The 21,900-nt window shown below is 37.3% G+C and overlaps 1 long non-coding RNA gene across 1 annotated transcript in view; it reads right to left on the bottom strand.

Annotated features, from left to right (window-relative positions):
- Nucleotides 1-9,814: 9,814 nt before the first annotated feature.
- The window catches only part of LOC143654823 (uncharacterized), a 42,267-nt gene continuing 30,181 nt past the window's right edge, over nucleotides 9,815-21,900 (bottom strand). Inside the window, exon 3 of the long non-coding RNA XR_013161986.1 lies at nucleotides 9,815-9,928. This is a non-coding gene — a long non-coding RNA (uncharacterized LOC143654823). The remainder of the gene's footprint in view (nucleotides 9,929-21,900) is intronic.

Below are 21,900 nucleotides of genomic sequence, written 5' to 3'. Positions count from 1 at the left end.
TTATGTGATGAGCACCATTGGTAATTCGTGGGAAACGTGAAAGATTTTAGCAATTTCTTCTTGATCTTCTATTTGAATATTACTTTGGTTGGTTTATTTGTGTTTATCTTCAGTTTAGGTTATGGTTAGGTTGACCACTGGTGAATGACCATTGAAGTACGTGGGGCTCTGTGCCATGAAAGTTTCAACTAAACTTTCTCATTTGGCTACTGGGTTTTAAACATGTATATTGTGGGTGTTTCTGCTTTTGCTTTTGTATGACATTAAAAAGACATCAGAATGAGCTGTGCGCTAATGTTTCACTTGAAAAGGTTATGGATTACACTCAGCTAGTTTCTCAGGCTGACACAGGTTCATGATTAGAAGAATGAAAACAAACATGAATTGAAAATGTCACTAACCTTTACTGTGCCCTGAGAATCCTGGAGCCTGCGTGACAGGAGGCTTTCCTGTTTCCAACTGTGTAAAGAAGATTGAGACAAAACAGCTCGGATCCTGGCTATTTACATCTTTTAATGAATGCTCTTCATGTTTGGGTTCCTTTGTCCATCTCTCAGTTTTCAAAGGTTTGGCTGTGAAAAGTGCGGATGGTACCACATACTCTCGTAAACTATGATGGAGACATCTGCCTTGGATGCTTTTTCCTCCAAATTATGCCCAGGGTCAAGGGCCATATTTTAAGCCTTATCCACAGCTGTGCATGGATAAGGTAGCCAATTATCCTGTCTGCATGCTCCCCAGCACTGAGTTGGGAAACATTTTCAGGTCTACTATAAGTAAAGCTGTGTGTTTGGTGGGTATATGGTGAGGGGATAGCTAACATGAGAGATCTAATGTCTTACCTGTGATGGGCCCCTTAGATCTGAATCTCATATTGCTTTAATAAGAAACCTTTTTTTGACTGGTAAACAAGTCTGTTTTTATACTAAGTTCCAGAAACCGATCAGGCCAGGGAAGAGTAAAATTAATTTAAACAGATTATTTAGGTGACCTATAGAATATCCAGAGGTTAAACTGTGGAGGAGACAACACATCTGAGCGGCAATAATTTGTTCTGGCTTTAAGTTTCTACTAAGATTCACAGTCTTTGTTTCCTTGTAGTGATTTGGGGGTTTGGTTTCTCTTGACCCAAACATGGGTAACCTTGCAGCAGGTGAACCATATTTTCCTGTTTCTTTCCCCCTTCTCTTCCTGCTACCTCCTCGTCTGGCACAACTTGTGACAAAGTTTGCTATATTTTTCACTGATTTTACAGGTAATTTGATAATTTACTCTATTAAGAAAGATCACTAAGGATATTTCAAAATAAAACATATTTCCTTCATCTTAACTGTAAATATATATTGGACGAGGGATTTTAGACTTTTACAAATAAATTCACTTGTTCCTGAATTTAAGTGAGTTCTACAAACTTATGCTTGGTCCAAAATTATTTAAAATGCTGGTCTATCATGGTACAACTCTGGCCTATAATATGGATTTAATGATATTCTTTGGCAAAGGAAAGTATTTGAGGAATACAAACCTATGCCTTTTTAACATCATTTCATCCAATTGTATATTGCAATTTTAACATAGAATCTATTTGCATTTTAAAAGTTCAAAGTGATCTTTTGGCTACAAACAGTTTTCATTTAAAAAACATGGAGCATTTTCTATTTTTATTTTAAAGTAGCATTGGGCGGGCCACAGTGGCTCAGCAGGCAGAGTTCTTGCCTGCCATGCTAGAGACCCGGGTTCGATTCCTGGTGCTACCCATGCAAAAAAAATAGCATTAGTTAAAGTATATTTAATTAGTAATAATATGATAAAGCAAGATGTATGACTACAATTTAAGCATTAAGATCAACTTTATTTTCAAGCACAAAGTTAGGGAACTCTACTTGGTGGAAAGTAACTATGAGTAGCATTTGTTTTACTCAAAAGAGACAATTTTATTATTAATGCAAGTTAAAAGATTTATTCATGGATATGACATTCTTTTATTTTGGATATGTGACTAGTACGGTGAAATGGGATTTTTCAAATTTAAAGTCATTTTTTCCTATTTGAAAATTGTATAGTTTTTTTTGAGGGAAGACAAATCACTCAGGCTTAAGTCTGAAAGATGACGGGTCAGGGACTGGGCTCCAATTTTAACCCTGCTCTTGATGGTTTATGTAACTCTGAAAGTCATCTAAACTCTCTCTATTCAAATTTCCTTGATGTTGGCGTATCTGCTTTCCCCTTTATCAGTCAGATTAGGCTAGGTTATGCTGCAGTAACATAAAACTCCCCCAATTTCAGGAGCTTAAAATAATGAAAGTTTAATTCTCATTGACACTTTGAATCCGTCAAGGATAAGCTGGGGGCTCTGTTACACCAATGTTTCCCATGTGACTCATGTTGCTAGAGTACCATCTATTTGAAACATCGTCTATTGCCATGGCAGATGGAAAAGAGAACCCAAGAAAGCACACACTAGCTCTTAAAACTTCCATTGATACTGTTGACCAAAATAAGCCACGTAGTGTGATACACAGCTTTAAGTAGCCGAGAAGTGGAATTTTATCACTTAACAAAAAGGGAAAGATGTTGATATTTATTAATTTCCTTACGACTACCATATAATCTCCCCACCCCACATTTATTTTTAAATGTAATTATGCAATAATACTAATAAATCTCTATGCAAACTATGATCACTCACAATCCTGTTACTCTAATAAATCAAATGGTTTATTTGCCCAAATGTACTTAAATGCTGCTGATGTGCACACATGATCTTTGTAAAACTGTACTGATTTTTTCCATTTGTAGTGATGATTGGACAAATTTATCGATGACTCCCTAAATACTAAGTGAGTCTTAGTCATTTGATTTGTCTTAAATCTAATGTTGTGAAGGTTTCTAACATGTCTGTGATTATATCTCAGTTATAATTTAAAATTATGATGCTAATAAAAGGGAAGTCAGAAGCAAATATGTAAGATAAAACTTTACATATATATATATGGAATATAATGAGCTACTTTGTAGAAGATTCCAAAGTAGTTAAGTTTTGTATTTTCTTCTATATGTGATAAGGTGGATTCAAATAGTTCTAGAAGAACATAACATGGGCCTGATTTGGTATAATTTCAGTGAAATTAGAAATAGTACCCTTATGTTTAGGTTCTTTTCCTCTGGAGTGATCTTGGTGGGATTAAAAGATATTATTTGCGTAGAGGTGTTCAAAGCCAGGATTTTGTGAGAAGTGGAGTCCATGAATGAAAGGACATGTGTATGAAGACTCTAATAGTATAACATATCCAATTGAAAGCTTTGATGTTCAAAGTATGGTCATGAGGTGGTAAGTAGGCTGATTTCTTTAGTATTAATGTTTGTAAAGTGTTCGTAAAATTATGCTCAAAATTTTCATTTTATTTTGAATAGAACATTTATTTGTGATAGGTAAAATACAATGAACTGTTTGCCATTTTTCCTTTTCCCTCCTTCTAGAGAAGCTGTTCACAGTGGCAAGAATAATTTGTGGGGGGTGGGCCATGGTGGCTCAGCAGGCAAGAATGCTCGCCTGCCATGCCAGAGGACCCAGGTTCGATTCCCGGTGCCTGCCCATGTTAAATAAATAAATAAATAAATAATAATAATTTGTGGGGTTGACTATCCAGGCAATATTGTCCCCAGTGAAGTGGTTCCTGTATGGAAGAAGTTTTGTAATCATTGATTTGTACATTTAACATCAGCCATTCCTAACTAAAAAAAAATGTCGGGGATGCAAATGTAGTTCAGTGATAGAATTCTCAACTGCTGTTTGGGAGACCTGGGTTCGGTTCCCGGTCCATGCACTTCCCAAAAAAACAAACAAACTAGCAAAACGCAAACAAAAAGCCAACCAACCAAACAACAACAAAAAAATCAACAAATGGTGCTGCAATAACAGGATGCTCACATGGAAAAAGAATGAAATGTGACCCCACCACACAGCGTACAAAAAAAAAGTCTTTCTCCTTGTACTAGAATGTAAATTCCTTGAGAATTTGGTCTCTTGTTTTTTTTTTTTTTTCAATGCTACACCCATAGCCTAGAACAGTACCTGGTAGCCGGCAGACATTCAGTAAGGTTTAAGTTAGGCACTTCATTATTTCCTCTGGAAACTAAGAGATTTTTGTAACAGAGTTTAATTTTGTCAAATCAATGCATTGTGTCATTACCCTTTGGAAGTCTTTGTATTCCCTGGGCACACTGTAGCCTAGAAAATTATCTAAAGTAGAAAACACCATAGTGCAGTTTTCAAATATAAGTTTGTGCAATGATAAATAAATTTTTTAAAGTTTTCATTGTCAAGGTTACCAATAACTTCCATATTGCCAAATCCAGTGAGTAGCTCTTAATTTTCACCATACTGGAACCATCTGTATCTTTTGAGACAGATAATGATCTCTTCATTTAGATGTCTAACAGGCATTTCAGATTTAACATCTAAAACAAAATTTGATTTTTCTCTCCTAAACTTTTCACCTTTGTTCACCATCTCAGTAAATGGCATTGCCTTTACTTGGTTTCACATGACAAAAAACTTGGAGTCATTCTGGAGTCTTCTCTTCTTTTATACCCTACATCTAAGGTAGTAGCAAATCCTGCTGACAGTGCTACCTTCAAAATAAATTCCAAATCTGCCCACTTATGAACATCTTCATGTCTGGGATCCTAGTCCAAGCTACCATTATCTTTTTCCTGGACCATTGCAATAAGTCTCCCAATGTGTCCCCTTGCTTCCACTCTTGCCATTTCTCCCTCCCACAAGTCTGTTTTTTGCATAATAATTCTAGTGGTCCATTAAAAAACTCTAAATCTGATCACGCCAAACCCTCCAATTCTTTTATTTTCCCTTCTAGAATGCTTCATGATTGAAGACATTTGATTCTGTTAACTAAATATAAACATTCTTTTGTCCAGCAGAGTTTGGACAAGTTTGTTTTATGATTCTTTGTGTTGGGAGATAAGCCAGAACTTACATTGGATGGGTAATGTGCTCATAGCCAGTTTTTCACCTTCCTTTCCTAGGGCCATCCATTTCATGACTTAATCCTGTGGTGATGATGGCAGAACTGGTGAAAAATCAAACCTACTTCTCTTATCTTTCATTATTTTCAACACACTGCCAAGATTAGAGTGGGAATAAGGAGACATTGATATCAACTTTTGACTTAGTGGTACCAAGTTACAGAATAGATTAGTGTACTCATCTTTCTTTCTCTGCCAATGATTTTTAAAGCTTTTGTTGGGCCTTAAGTAGGTCCTTTAGACTCCTCAATATTTTGGGCTAGCCTCTCCTTTTCCAAATTCGTATCATATCCCTCCGTTACTTGCTTTTGCTATCCAGGTTACTAAGAAGGAGTCAGGATGATCATGGCCTCCCAGTTGCTCTTAGCTTGGAGGGCCCTGCACATCACTGACAACCACACAGGTCTGAGGTGGGCTGGCAACATCTGAACTGGCACCTTCGTCAAATAAAACTTATCAGATTTTTTCGCTTTGTAACTTAAGGGTGTTCTCTGAAGCATGCTTTCTGGTATTGGATTCCAGTTTGTTTTAAGAGTCCCATGCGATTGGGCCTCCATCTGTAAGGATAAAGAAAACAGCTCTTTTGGAGTATATAGGGACAAATCAAGCCACCACCCACAGCCATGCATGGTGCCCTAACATGGTGGGCAGGAAATTGAATTATTTTCGATTACGTCTCTTTCAGAAATATGCCCAACACAGCCTAATAAATTAGCCACTTGGTTGGTGTACAGTATATTAAGTCTCCTTATGGAAGGCAAAGACTTTATCATTTTTCTTATACTTAGGGAATCTTCAGAACAAACCCAATGTATTTTCTGAAGTTGTGCTCATATCTCAGTTGTTTGATAAGAGAGTAAAACATCTGATTTGCCCAGGCTGTGCTCTAGAGAGAGGAACTTTTTCTTTATAGTTCATCAAATGGATTTCCAAGAGTGCAAAGAAGCCCTGACCTAGTTTTCATTTGAGCTCTTGCAACTTTGGGCTTGAATTTTTGTGATGTGGGAGCAAAGTATGACAACATTTGCAGAGGGAAAGGTACAGCTGACAAGTCTCAGATTGGCCTCTAAAAGGTGCTGCCATCCTGGTCTGATTCACAGGTTGCCTTTTGTAGTTCTAATGCTTCTAGTACCTTTAAATGGTGTTAATTATTTGGATATTGCATCATTTCCTCCAATCCCTTTAGGTCTTGGACAAAAGAAAAGATGTGATTTTATTGGTGGAGAGGTGACTAAATATACACCATTGGAAAATGACGTTTTCTGTTTTCTCAGCCTGGGAAGGCTATTAATGAGCAAAATTTTCCACATATTTTCCCCAAACTGACCTGGTGGGGCCATGTCTGGCCTCAAGTAAATAGCTTGATATTCTGGGAAAAGAGAAAAAAAGCTATTCCAGCAAGGAATCCAGATATAGTACATAGTTGTTTAGAATAGTCCTAGGGATGTGCTAACTGGAACTCTAAATTTAGACATATCCTAGAGCAATATGGCATTTTTGTTGATGATTTTGTGATAAGTATTTGTGAATTTTTATGGCTCTTTTTGCTTAGCCCAGTGCCTACTAGGGTAAACCTAGTTTTCTATGTTTCCACTGTTGTATCTGTGACGAGTGACTCATAGTTTTAATTAAAATGTTATGAGGAATGCTCCTTGCCACTCGGCTTGGAAAAGGCATGGATGGCTAAGTTATAGAACCAGCACAGGGTCACTTGTTTATTCTCATTAATGTGGTGAGCCCTGAGCTCAAAGCTCATGCAAAGATATTTTAGAATGGAATGTTTTCCTCTGTTGGTGGCTAATTATAAGTAGAATTTGAAAGGAAAGGGGCACTTTCCTTTGGAGGCCTGCTACGATTTGAAGTCTGCTGTGCTTTCCACTGAGGGAGGTGCTATCCTAAGCTCCAGATTCACTTCCTATGCTACCCAGTTGACAATAGACTGCAGAGAACTAGAATCACAAAACAATTTTGAACCAATGGAGTAGCCTCTTTTAACTCTAAGAGACTTACATAGTCCTGAAAATTGGGATTTAAAAAGATTTGGGTTCAAACACTGAACTGCAGTAACTGGAAATGAAAACTGAAATAATACCAAGAGGTCTGGTTTGGGCATCATAAGGAAAGGATTTGACTTCTCAGCAACAGAACCTAGGCGTTCCATTTTGTCTCTGAGAGTGACAATCAGCTGTGATAATAAATCGGTCAACATGAATTGATCTGCAAAGTTTTCCCCCTTAAAATATATTTCTTTATCTTTGTTGTTTCCTTTCATTCATTCGCAAATTTTACCACACTAAGTGCCAGCCTCTGGCCATGTGCTGTTTATACAGCTGCAAGTGATCCCCGTTCTCCTGGAGCTTGCAATCTAGTGGCAAAATACACAAAAACAAACCAGTATATAAATAATTATTTAATTTCCGTTGTAATAAATCCTTCTTCATGTGTTGGTTTAGACTTTACTTTTTAAAAAATATGTATTTTGGGGGTGATACGATGGTGGATCAGTGGCAGAATGGCCACCTGCCATGCTGGAGACCCCCGTACCCATGCCCCCAAAATAAATACATGTATTTTTCGCAATTACTTAAAAGTTGCAAAGTTTCTTTTGAATTTTATAAAGAAATCTTGCTCTCTCATTCACTGAGGGTTTCTACATTTGATATTTGGTAAAATTAAATTAGACACTGACTATTTTCTATATGCTATTGGAGGTAAATATCAGAGATTTAAGACATAAAACCTGAAAATTATATAGTATTCTTTTCTATAGACCAAAAGTACTTTTAAATATTGATAAATATTTACAGAGAGGTTTATTCGTGCAATCCTCTGTGGTAGGCCCTGTGGGAGATGCATTAGTTATCTGCAATATGAATAAAATGAAATCAGTGCTATAAGACTTGCAGCGCCAGTCCTACCCAGAGCGGAGTGAGAAAAGGTTGCCTCACCCTCCTTCTAAGTGAGAATTGTGGCCACCTCCCCCAGGCTTGCTAAGGAGGTGCCCCTTCCACAGAATCAGTCCCAGAGGACTGAGGTCGAGGAGGGGCTGCCCGTTGAAAGATGCCTTCCAGCTCTTTTCTCCCCTGCCCCAGGGCTGGGGGGGGGGGGGAGGTCATTGCACTTGCGCTCCTCACTGGTAGAACTGGCACTTCTGCAACTGTTCCCCGTCTCAGTAAGTTGAGGCGTAGTGATCTGTTTTTGATCGAATGTTGTTAAGCCACCAGGGAAAATGAGAAGAAGAAAGGATAGTAGAGCTGCGAGAGGGAGTCAGGGGTTGGGAATAGGGGTAGGGGCAATCTGTATTTCATGGCGTGTAGCAAGCAGACAAAAGTTTCCCTTGGGTCAAGTCAACTCTGCAGAAGGCAGCTGGGCTTACGCCTTCTTGCTGGACTGAAGAGGGCTATTCGCTGAGCCAGGGTGTCCTGGCAGTAAGAGGCCTTGGGTGGATACTGAGGCAGGGCCTGAGCAGAGGATGACAAGGTCAGACCCGAGACACACCTGTCACCTGCGGGTACTGTGCAGGCGCCTCCAGAGAACCGCGAGTGCACCCCACAAGGGATTAGGTGCTCGTAATGGCAGCCACGGAAACAGAGCCGTGGTCAACGAGGTGTAGACGAAGATGGGGTGGCAGCCATCGCAAAGAGGAGAGGTGCTCTTTCTCCTCTTCCTTCACCTTGCCCCAGCACCAGTTGGTAAGCAGGCACAGGGAAGATTTAACTGTGAGAGGGCAGACCCCAATTCCTCCCCACTCCAGGCTTCTGGACCCCCCAGTCTAGCCTGCACTAGGGAAGAAGAGGCAGAGGAGAAGGTAAAAGGTCTGAGGTAGGAGGAAAGTTTTAAAATGAAAATGAAATTGAAGTTTTATAATGAACAGGAGAGCCCTGAGAAACAGAATGAGGGCATTTTTGTTGTTTTTTGTTTTGTTTTGCTTTTGTGCATAAGGGATTTATTTTAAATGTTTTAAGGATAAGATAAAGTTACATCGTAATCATAAAAAATTACTTATAGAATTAACAAATTAGTGTTGCTTATGCTTCTAAATGCAGGGAATAGGGAACTGTCTTCACATTGTAGAAGTTAAAATGAAAATTCATTTTTTGGGAATTCAAGCTGGAAAGATGAGGACATTTACCTGACTTTAAAATCTGAACATGAACCCCTTGAACTATACACATTCATTCAAATTGCACTGATGACATAAATAAGAGACAAAAAGTACAGTATTTTCAAGGAGAGTTTTCAATAATCCAAAATGAGTGAAAAGTTAAGGATTTGGGCTCAAATATCGTTAACCAAGCATTTAACTCAGGGAAAGGGAGTGTTTGACAGCACCCTGGGGAGGAGTTATTAGAAAAACAGTGCCCTTTCATGTTTATACTTCAATAGATGGAGATGGTCTTAATTTATCTCATTTCTACTGAAGACTTCATTATAGATTGTGACTGTCCTGGCATTGAGAATTCCTGGTAATCTGGAAAGAGCACTGAACTTGAGAGCAGGGAATTAGAGGTGCAACTTCAGTCCTGCCATTTGTGCGTTTAGAAACTCATTTGACTTCTTCTCATATATCAAATGGCAATTATAAGGCATATCCTGTGAAAATAGTTTATAGTTACACTTCTGTACAAATCTATTAAAATATTGACTTTGGAGGGTGAAACAACCGAGCATCAATAAGGACAATAGTTGTGACGGATGGAAACGTCGAGTATGTTTAAATCATGAGGTCACAATGACACTGAAAATAACCTCGTGATAAATAAAGGAGAAGAATCAAGCATTTATCTCTACCTCATATCATGTGTTTGTATGTACAAAACAAATCATATCTCAGGACGACCAAATAGTTGGAGAAGGGAAATTTCTTGTTGAAGAGGTATTCCTGTGAATAATGAAAAAGGTGTGTATTAGAAGATCATTATTCCACAACCCCTAATGAATCGATGGATTAGGCAATGATTATCAATGACTGCTAAAATAACAGAAAGAACAACAAGGGGCTGTACCTCCATGCAGAAGGACAGCCTTCACCCATGAGGCTGCCTTAGTTAAAATAAACCTGAATCTGGTAAGTTTAGCTCTTACTACCAATTTACAGAAGACACAAGGGCTAGAGGATCCTGTCAATGTGACAGGGATGCGGTCAGCAAAATCCACGTGGTGGGAAACTCTATGGAAAAGCAAACTGGTTTTTTGTTGTTTTTTTTAAATTTTTGTAAGGGTGAAAAAAGAAGAGAGGAGAAACTGATAGATTACAGGACAAGTAAGAGTTATATCAACAAATAGGAATTGATAGAACCCCTTTTTAAATTCCAAATAAAATAAATAGTTTTTATAAACCCACTGAGAAAATGTGAACAGTGACTGGATAATTAATGACATGAAGGCATGAAATTTACTATTATTATTTTTTTTTTGGTGTGATATTGTGGTTATGCTTAAGGAAAGGGATGGCTATCTTTTGGGGATGCATTCTAAAATATTAGAGACAAATGGATGCTTTCTATTTACAAAAATAATCTGGATTTGGGGGAAGGAGGATAACACAAGAAGACTGGTTATGGATTAGCGGTTGTTGAACCAGGTGAGGTGCGTGAGTGCTCGCTGTGTCATTGTCTGTATTTCTATGTTTGAAGCCCTCTATAATAAAAAGTTTAAAAAATATCTACCTTAGAATACCTTTAGAAAACTGTTTTAGAGTACTTTATTGTTTGCTATATATTGATCCACTTTTATTTGTCCTTTAAAAATTTTTAAACATTTTTCCTTGTATCTATTTTCAGTTTTATCTTTATCTTTAATTCCCTCTGCCTTTCATTTAAAAATTATTTTACTTTTTAATATATTGACAGAAGTCACATCCTTACCTTTCTTTATTTCTGAATTTCTTGTGCTTCGTCCTTGATATATTAAAATATTTTCTAATCTTAAATTATTTTGAGGTCTTGTTTGAGTCATTCTTTCGACTCTTGACTGTCTCTTTTTTTTTTTCTGAACCATTTATGTTCTTGATTTCTGCTTTGTCATTAACTTCCACCTTGAAGAATTTTTTGTTGCAAATTTTAGTGTCAGGCATGACTGTAAACAGAGGTAGACGGACAACTTCCCACTACCTTCTCCAGAGTCAAAGCTCTCTCCCTCTCCCTTTCCCTCTTTCCCTTTCCATCTCCCTGTGGCTCTCTCAGTTTCTCCTTTTCTCTTAGCAGTGCTCCACCTCCACCTCTTACCTTTGAGAGATCCCCCACATGATTTAGGCTAAAAGTATTTCCTAAAACTCCTGCCAATTTTATCGTACAGATAGCAGATATGATTCGTTAAGCATTGTTATTTATAGCACATAACTCTTCTCTTCATGTTTTCTAAAACATACAGTCCTGATTTTTACCACCTTGACAGGTATGTCAATGTACAGTAGTGGTTTATTGTCTCTGATTCAAAATCAGGACTGTTAACTCATTCATTCGGTTTGGAAAGTATTGCTATTTTTACTGCATCATCTCTTCACTGCTTGTATAAACATAAGCATAGGAGTTTAAACTTCTTAGTCTTTCACTTTGTGTTTGCTTATATGGCTACATCTAATATTCTGTTCAAGCCACACTAAGGAAACCTGCCTCTTTGATCATTTTGTCGTACTGTCTGCTTCTTGGTAACATTTTGCTGTCTGTACCCTAAAGAAGCAGCTCGGTGCTCTTCCAAACTTTCTTTGAAGCAAGAGTGATGGGTCTGTTTTTTAAGTTTCCATTAAGGCTCATCAAAGACAAATAGAGTCTGGATCAGCAACAAAACAAATATGTAAAATAGATGCAAAACATAGGGGAAAAAATGAGGTATGCCTTTGACTCTGTCTTTGCAGGGGGCAGACTGGTTCTTACAAACTGGCTGAAGACCTATCTCTCATGGCAGACTTCTTAAAACGTTTTAAACCAGACTCCTAAAAAAAGTAAATATTGTGCATGTACACTAAGGATTTGGTTGATTTCTCAGCTTTTGTCACTAACCAAGAGGGGTTCAGTTTCTCAGGGACAGATTGATAGTTTCCAAACTCTTGACAATTGTTTAAACGGAATATTTTTTAAATCTGTAGTAAGAAATTTAAGGGATGGGCCGCTTACCCTGTAGAAGGACTATGTGGCAGGGTTTGGGATCAGAAGGTGAGCTGAGGAACCTGGAATCGGGTCAAGGGGAATTAATTGTAGACGCTGCATGTTTAAGGGCCCCGGGGAGTCACCTATGAGACTGCGACAGCTGTATGATCAGAACAAGGAGGTTCTCTCCTTCGGACTGTCAAGTCTCCTAGTGAGGCCATCCTTTTCCTTGGACAAATTTGTGGGTAAGCATCCAGTTTTCTGTTTTCTATCCTAACCAATCTTCCTTTTGACCAGTACGTTCTCTTTAAGGAAACTCTGCCACTTATTAGCTTGCAGTCAAGTTCTGTTTCTTCTTATTTCTGATGCAGGAGATGTTTTTTCTTGATGATGCCTGTGGCATATATCTGCTCTTAGGTGCTGATTTTCAGCTAATCCTCAAGAATTTTAACTATCACCTCTTAGGTATAGTCTGCAATGAAAAAAAATTCTTATACTCTGCTTTGCAATAATAAATAAAATATATTATTGCATTCGATTCAGGATGCTAAATGGAAAGTTATATAAAAAATTACTTGGCTGGGTGGGCCACGGTGACTCAGTGGCAGAGTTCTTGCCTGCCATGTTGGAGACCCAGGTTTGATTCCCAGTGCCTGCCTATGTGAAAAAAAAAAATTACTTGGCTGAAAAAAAAGTCTTTAAGATCAAGAAAATTGTATTACAATCTGAATAAAAATAACACAATTAAAAATCTTTTTTAAAAAGGGCTTGTTTTGTCTGGGCTGTCAATGATTTTTAGTTCCTAAATCAGGTGGAAAAATATATATGATTTCTTCTCTTTGATCATTGAGGTAGATACTTTTAAAAAAATCCTCAATTTGGGGTGCTTTAAAGTCTGTTACGACAAGTTCCATTGAGAAAAAGACCCCATAAGCCATGTGTTGAGAGCATTGACAGGTAATTCTATACTTGGCTAATGTGCAAATAAGGCTTCAGGTATAACGCGTTATCCTGTGCGGTATGAGAAAGTTTGCGGTACAGCTATGATATCACTTAACGACCTCCACTGATTATTTCACCACTTAAAATGGCAAGGTCATTCACGTATAATTAGTGAACAGATATTCTCTAATTATTTAATAAGAAAAAAAGTACCATTTGAATTTTAGTAATTGATGGTAAGAAGGCTTCAGATGATAAAATTTGTATTAAATTACAACTTTGATCACAAGTCCACTTGCACAGATTCCTTTCAAGTGACAAACGATATTGGTGGCTTCCCTGTAGAGTATCGTACTCACACCCCATTTATGCAAAAATTATTTGCCACTGAATTGCAATCACTTCTGATAGTATGGTATCCTAAATTTTAAAAATCTTTCTTTCTGTAGTGCTTTTAATTAATGGAAAACTTATTGCAGAGCTTAGCTCAAAGCCTATAACTCTTAGGTGGTCAATGAGAAATGTCTTTATGGATTAGACAGATTATTACACTTCATCTGTTCAAAGTTAATGGTTCAGGAAGTTTGAAATACAATATAAAATAGTAAGAACTGCCAGTTTCATATGAGGCTAAAATGTTTATCTCGGGGTTCCATGGTTCTGATATTGTCAGAATATTGTCTGTTCGATATTGTCTTCTCTTGCTGAAGGAAACATCTTGCCCCATACCATTTTTCTACTGTATTGCGTTAAAACATAATAAAAGTCACTGGACATCCACCCATTGAAATGTGTGACTACCCAGCACTTTAATTTTTATTGTGTAAAGGATTTTAAAAATAAATTTAAAAAATGATTTTGAAAAAAATCTTTTTATTTATGAAAAATCAGAAAAGAGTCAATCACACACACTACTCAAACTAAGTTTTGCATATTATCTTTTAGTCTCTGGACCTATGCATCATCTTTCCTCCCCTTTTCTGCTTTCTTGCAATTAATATTTAGCATTTTCAAGTAAGTCTGCCTCCAGAGCCAAGTAGTGGAAAGGACCCTGCGAAAGGAAGGCCTTAGTGAGTATCCAGAGTTTGAAAATCATCTCCAGAACTGTGGACCTCCTTATGTGTTTTACACGAAAGCATGGCTGACCGCCGAGTGCTTGTCACTGCGTGTCACCAGCACTGCAGTTTGGAAACCAGTTGATGCTTCCATGGTTCCTAAGCTTTGATTGCTGCTCTGGGGACTGATCCATGAGCTCAGAATTCGGGATCACACCTCTGGCCTGCTCCAGGAGCTCCCACACGTGTGTATCTTTCCATAAGCAATTCTTTCAGGCTGTTTCCTATTCCTTCCAGCAGGTGATAGGCAGTTATATCACATACACTTGCTGTATTGCTGAGTGATGACAGGAGAGTCATGCAGTCTAAGCGAAAGTTCTCCTTTTAGAAAGGGCAACCCAGGCAGGGATCTCAAACCTGATTTTTGCCTCTCAAACACTAAAGAGGTCCTTGGTGACCAGCAGGTCTTGCTGAAGTCTCCCGTTTACTCTTGTTCTCAATACCTAGAAACTCCAGGGAGCTGCTTACTCTTGTGCCCCAGAAGAATCTGCTCTCCTCCTATCTTGCTACCACTTCCCTGGTCCCTCAATATTCCCTTTCTTCCTTGCAGCTGGGATCCTCAGACATCAAACTCTTTCTCCCACAGCAAAGGAGCAAAAATTCTCCTCCTGCCAGCCTTCCACTCAGCGCAGTTTTCGGGGGAATCTATCCAAGCTGACATTTGTACAGGGTCAAGGGTATGAGGATTCGTATTAGCTACACGGCAGAGAGAGAGAGGGAAGGTGGCACTGCCGAATTAACTGTATTGTGTCACCTCTACCTTGGCTTCGAACATTTTTTTTTAACTGGATATGTACTATGTCATAAAGACCATAATTTTCTTAATGTTTTCCCCCGTGGTGGGAAATTTAGAGTGTTTTTGCCTTTGTAGAAAATGCATACTGAATATATCTGGGCTTAGAGTTTTTTCCTTTTGTTGAATTAAAGAAGATGATATCTGTAAAGTACTGAATACAGTAAATAGCAGTTTTATTTTATTTCTTAGGATACATTTCTAGGTATGTAATATATTAAAATGTATGAAAAGTTATTAGTATTTATTAAAATTTTACTTTGTAGTGTCACTTTGCCTTACAGAAGCATTGTATAACAGTTTTAGCCACATTTAAAAAATGTTTATGAATTCCAGCCAGAATAGGCTTTCTTCCTTTAAGTGTATTTATTCTCTTTCTTTGAATTATCTCTCTGTTTATGCTCTTGGCCCTGATATTTTTCTCAAAAATAGCAATACTCTGTGGTTTCTACTACTTTTATTTTTCACTAGACAAAATAAAGCAATTTTTTCATATTTGAATCTGTCAGTTTTACCTTTGTGACTTCTATGCTTCAAGGTTAAGACAGTTAACATTTCTCTGTGGAGCCAACAATTTTTCTATTCTTTAAAAAATTTTTCTGTAATTTGATTTTTAGATATTTATCTTTTTAATACATCTGGAGCTTATTTCCTTATGTGGTGTAAAGTACAGATCCATATTCTGGCTGAATTTGGATTTAATTATCCCTAAACTATTCATTAGATAATCCTTTCTACTCCCTCCCGCTTCCGTTTTTGTTTTTGTAGTGTTGGTCCGTGGATTTTTATTACTTAGGTGCATGGTCCGGGAATCAAACTTGGGTCTCCCGCATGGAAGGAGAGCATTCTACCACTGACCCACCCATACACCCTCATCATGGGTTTTTTAAAACATTTTTTATTGTTAAATATAACGTATATACAAAGAAAAGGGGGAAAAGCAATGATTTTCAAAGTACACTTCAATAAGTAGATACAGAACAGATTTCAGAGTTTGTTATGGGTTACCATTCCACTATTTCAGATTTTTCCTTCCAGCTGCTCCAAATTCCTGGAGGTTAGAAGAGAATTTTTTTCTCTTCTGTGAAAAATAGTATATATACTAAAAAGCAATATATCTCAAAGCACACTGCAACAATTAGTTGTAGAACAGATTTCAGAATTTGGTATGGGTTACAATTCCAGCATTTTAGGTTTTTACTTCTAGCTGCTCTAAGATACTAGAGGCAGAAAGAAATATCAATATAATCATTCAGCAATCATATTTGTTTGTCAAACTGTACTTTTCTGTATAACTCCACCTTCACCTTTGAACCTTCTCCCAATCTTTAGGGATACTTGAGCTATGGCCATTCTAACCATTTCATCTTGGAAGGGGCTGTTGATAATATGGTGTTCTCGGTTGGAAGTTGCTGGAATATGATATACCAGTAATGGAGCAGCTTTTAAAAAGGGGAATTTATTAAGTTGTAAGTTTACTGTTCTAAAGCTGTGAAAATGTCCAAATTAAATCAAGGCTATAGAAATGTCCTGTCTAAGGCATCCAAGGAAAGATGCCTTGGTTCAAGAAGGCTGATGATGTTCTGGGTTTCTATCTCAACTGGAAAGGCACATGGTGAGCATGGTGATGTCTGCTAGCTTTCGTTCCTTGGGCGTGTTTTCCTTCTTCAGCTCCAAAGGTTTCTGGCTAAGTGGGCTCTCATGGCTCTGAGGCTTTTTCCAAAAATGTTTTCCTCTTATAGAGCTCCAGTAAGCAACCCCACCTTAAATGGCTGAAGATACATCTCCATGGAAACTACCTTATCAAAGTTACCACCCACAATTGGGTGGGTCAAATCTTGGATAATCAAAAAGTTCCCACCCAGCAATATTGAATGAGGATTAAAGGACATGGCTTTTCTGGGGTCCGCCACAGATTCAAACTGACACATATGGGATAGAGGGATGGGATTACATGATGTACTAGAGAGACCGGCCCCTCTGCATTTCAGGACATATCTGGTCCAGGTACCCACCTGGAGGTTGTGGATTTCTGGAAAGTTACCCTAGTGCATAGAATCGTTGTAGAATATTATATAATGCCCTGGGTGTTCTTTAGGATTGGCTGCAATGGTTTTGGTTGGGGTTTGGCAAACTGTGATAGGTAGCAATGTCTAACTGAAGCTTGTGTATGAGTGACCTCCAGAGTAGCCTCTTGACTCTGTTTGAACTCTCTAGGGCACTGATATTTTATTTGTTATACTTCTTTCCCCCCTTTTGGTCAGGATGGCATCATTGATCCCACGGTGCCAGGAACAGACTCATCCCTAGGAGTCGTCTCCCATGTCTCCAGGGAAAGTTTCACCCGTGGATTTTATGTCTCACAAAGAGGAGAGAGCAATGATTTCACTTGCAGAGTTGGGCTTAGTGAGAGAGAGGCCATATCTGAGCAACAGAAGAGGTCCTCCAGAAGTTACTCTTAAGCATACCCGTAGGTAGGCTAAGCTTCTCAGCTATACACATAAACTTCACAAGAGTAAGCCTCAAGATCAAGAACTTGGCCTATTGATTTGGGTGTCCCTAATGTTTGGCACAGTATTGGGGCTTCCCTGGTGGTAAAGTTTAATAGTTCAATATATTTTCTCCCTTCCCTCAAGGGACTTTGCTAATATTTAAAAAAAAATTTTATTCTGCTCCTTTTTTAATATTTTATTTTGTAATCCTATTTAAACTGTATAGTTTTTTTCTGCGTTCTCCATTTAGCTATATTGATCAAAATATGCAACTTAATTGTTTTAATTATCTTTGCTTTATTTGATACTGTAAGAGGGTTTTGGGCCTTCTCTTTCAACAAAGGCTAGATAAATTATCATGGTGGGTGCTATGGTGCACTATTCTGTTGAATTGTTATAATAATAAAGCTGTTTGAGTTTTTATTTGCAACCAAAACTAGTTATAAATGTAATTATTATGATATATTTTATTTCAAAAATCACTTGTGACTTCTTTGGGGAGAGAGCTCTTACATACAAACTATCTCCAATTTTAAAAACCTTCTAAATTTCCCTAGAACTTACAGTTTGAACTACAGAAAGTTTCAGAAGCAACAGTGATCTTTGGATATTACAGCCTAATGGTCTTCTTGTATTTGTTTCAGAATTCCAGAGTAGCCACTCCCTCCCTTAAATATGGGTGTTTGAGAGATGACCATAGGTGCACGTTTAACCAAATTTGGTTCAGAGAAGATTTATATATTTCGTTCCTGATTTTAGATATTTTGCTTAGTGGTACTTTTGGTAAAAGGTAGAAGATGGAGCATGCACTTTACCTTCACTCTTTTCTAGGATTCCACTGAAATTACAGAACACAGTCATGATCGCCCTAGAGGACAGGAAAGGGTGAGGCAATGCCCAGTGGAAATGGTGTAGGGAGATGCCACCTTCATTCCCTCTTAGCAGGAGTTTAAATTCCCCTGGACAATTTTTGGAAAGTAATTTTGCCTGGAGCTATCAAAATAAAAATGAACTAGCAATTATGTTCCTAAGAATATATATTTCAGAAATATTTGAACATGTGTTCAAAGATGTGTGTGGTAGATTTTCAACAACCTGAATGTTCATCAAAAGTAAAATCATTAAATGAATGAATAAATGTGTACAGCCATGTAGATATTATTTGTACAATTATATGTAGCAACACTATATATTACATGGCGACATTTATGCATGCATTAAAATGTTTTGAAAATGTTCAGATACCTAATTCTGAGCAATGGCTACCTATGAGAAGGGGTGGGACTTAGTTGAAGAGTGGTGGGGAAATAAGATAAACTTTTACTTTTTTGAGACTATTTACTTCTGCATTATTTGAAAAAGTTTGAAATGAGCATCAAAAAATTGAATGGTATGCCTGGGGGTTCCTGTAACTTGTGTTTCATCGTATTTTATTTTCCATGGATTCGAGATCTCTCACATTTCTCTTTGCTTATTTTGATCTTAGATGATTCTATCTCAACGAGTTTGCTGGCAGTTAAAAAATCACTATGACTATTACTATGAATAAATGGTTTGGATGATATTTTTCCCTTGACATGATGGTTTCTGAAGTGTATAAACCATTAAAAACACAGTGTAAGTTATTTTTTCTGCATTCTCCTGGGACAAAATGTTGAGCTTGAAATTAGGCTCAGTTTTTAAATAACAAAGTTGTTGCTTTAACATTTAAGTGTTTGCAGTACTTTGGATGCATTAGCATATATAGAATAGGCCTGTTGTGCATTTATTATATCTAGTCTAAATGGAAAAAATGCACAGAATGAGGAACCAAAAGAACAAGGCAGCGTGTTTATTTATTATGATAATCCTCTTCAAGTCCCCTGCCCCTGCTTTTGATCTAGGTGAAAGCAAGCTGGGAACCTAATTAAACCAGTGCTGAGTGAGACCAGGAGATACGATGCACAAAATCGTTCTGACCAACCAGATTTTGAAGTTGAAGTTAATTAAGAGCAATATACAAATAACAGTAATCCCTGGAAGTGGTGACATTTAGAAATGCGTTTTGAATATTCTGAAGCATTTATGTAAATCACCAAGAGTAGGACTAGAGGAAATGTAAAACATGTGGGCTCACCTTTTAATACCGTTTAGTGATATTTTAATTAGCCTTAATGGCTGCTGGGAACTGTGTTTTGCATGCAGTCTGGTGGCAGAAATGTTGTAGCCCCATGAGATATGGAACCATAGAAGAGGTAGGCCAGTAGGTAAGTGATAAAAATAAAAATTAGGAAACGAATGACATTTTCCTTGGTTCCATGGAGGTTTTGAGCCTGTGCAAGATAAGAAGCAGAACTAATACAAGATGTGGAGGGAATCAGCAATTTTAAAAAGGTTGGGGCCCGTTACTCATAAAGGTTCACCCCTCAGATGGGCTTTTGGGACAGGAATGACAAAATTATAAAAATGAAACTATTGCGTTTAAGTTATAGTCTTATAGGGCTTTTAAGGAAGTTTTGTTCATGGACTTCAACAGTCCAGGGAAGGGACTTGTGGTAATCATTTTTATTATAAAACTGGGGGAAAATGCAGAATAGTTAGTGACATTTCTAAGATCATACCATTGTTCGGTGGTGAATAGGATACAGATTCCTGGTGTTCTGATTCTCACTTCTATAAGGTTTCTGCAAATTTTGGAGGCAACAATTCTAATACCTGATATAATAATTCCCCTGATATAATAATTCCATCGTGAAATTTTCCCTGCCCCACTCCCCAAACATTCTACTCTCACAGTTCTCCCCTGTTCCTGGCTTCTTTCTCCATTGTCAGGCTGACTGACCCCTTACTAAAACCTTTTAACTTTGCTTCCCTCCATAATGTTTTTTAAAAACATCTCTTTTTAAATGTACTTTGTGTATATGTTCCAGAGTCCACTGTAGAAAACATTATTTGTCCTATATCTGTCAGTTCTGTACTTGCTGGGTATTATTTTCTTTGGGGATTGGGGGTGGGGTCGTGCTGAGTTATTTTCTGAAGCTCAGAATTGGATTTCTAGTGTTCCAGAGACTTAGGGAACTGGCAATGTGCTCTGTATTTTGCCCATCAGCAAAGTCTAATCAAGAATGTGTCCTTGTCAGCAATGTTCAACACAGAAATATTTCCAAGCTTTAGCTTGGCAATAAACTCCTTTCATGGAATTTTAATTTATAGTGTTCTTTGCCTTCCCTTTGCACAAATGTTTGGAGAATTTTCCCACTTAGAAAAACCTGATGCACAAATTAAGATAGTCCAAGAAACGCCATTCATGAGGTGCCAGGGGATTATTATGAATTAATATGTGACATGATTCTGAGCTCCTGACAACAATCTATTCAGAATATGCTTCGACATGTACATGTATCACAGAAGGACTAATTGTCTTTAGATTAACAACATTAATTTAATGAGGCTGTTTTATTATTTAGACTTCAATTTGTAAACTTCTGCATTTGCTTTTTTAGCTTTTCTTTGATTTGCCTCTTTGATTTTCGTTGATTTCACAGGTTAGTGCTAGCAGAACTGTTCAAAATTAAGTTATTTATAATTAAAATTAGTAATTTATCTGTTTGATTTGTAGTAACAGAGTCAAGTAACTTTTAAGAACAAGGTAATTTTTGAAAATACTCATGTACTTTGAAAAAACACTTGTCCAATTTGAACAATTCAAAAGTTTGGAAACTGATGTTGTAAATTCATTCTGTGGATCCCCATGTTGGAATACTGCTTCTAACTAAAAAAAAAAAAAATCAAGTTTAGAAAAATGTTTAAATTCAGAGAGCCAGAAAAAAGAAAACAAATCTCAAATACTTATGTTAAATTAACCCTGGATCTGTCTTGCTAACATGGCCGGTCATTATATACTTAACACAATTGAGATGCGTGATTTGGATGAGAAGAACATTTCTTGAAACAATATTTTCACAGTACATGAAATATAAGAGCTTGGGATAACACTGAATTAACCTCGAGGAAGAGATAATCACTGAAAAGCTCATGATTTTATAGGGGAAGCTGAGCAGAGTAAAACTAAAGAATCTGATAGATAAACAGAGAAGCTCCCACACTGTGACGGATGTATTCTCAAAGTCCATTTAAAAGTAATTTCTAACGCAGCACATGTTCCTGCAATGATAACAGGGAATTCTTCAATAATGTTAGTTAGGTGTTAGGCGCTTTCTAAGTGTTTTATGTCAACTGTCTCTTTTAATTCTTTCAAAAATCCCATGATTTAGGTTATTAACCTGATTTTACAGAATAAGGCTCTGAGGCACAGAGAATTTAAATTGCCCATGGCCCCATATTTGGGCAATTTGACTATAGAAGCTTTTTTTTTTTTTTTAATATTTTTAGTAATAAATATCCACACACATATAGTCCAACCATATTATACAGTATTATCACAC

Source organism: Tamandua tetradactyla, chromosome 14 (assembly GCF_023851605.1).
Source record: "Tamandua tetradactyla isolate mTamTet1 chromosome 14, mTamTet1.pri, whole genome shotgun sequence".
Taxonomy (NCBI): Eukaryota; Metazoa; Chordata; class Mammalia; order Pilosa; family Myrmecophagidae; genus Tamandua; species Tamandua tetradactyla.
This window is presented reverse-complemented; position numbering and strand designations above follow the sequence as displayed.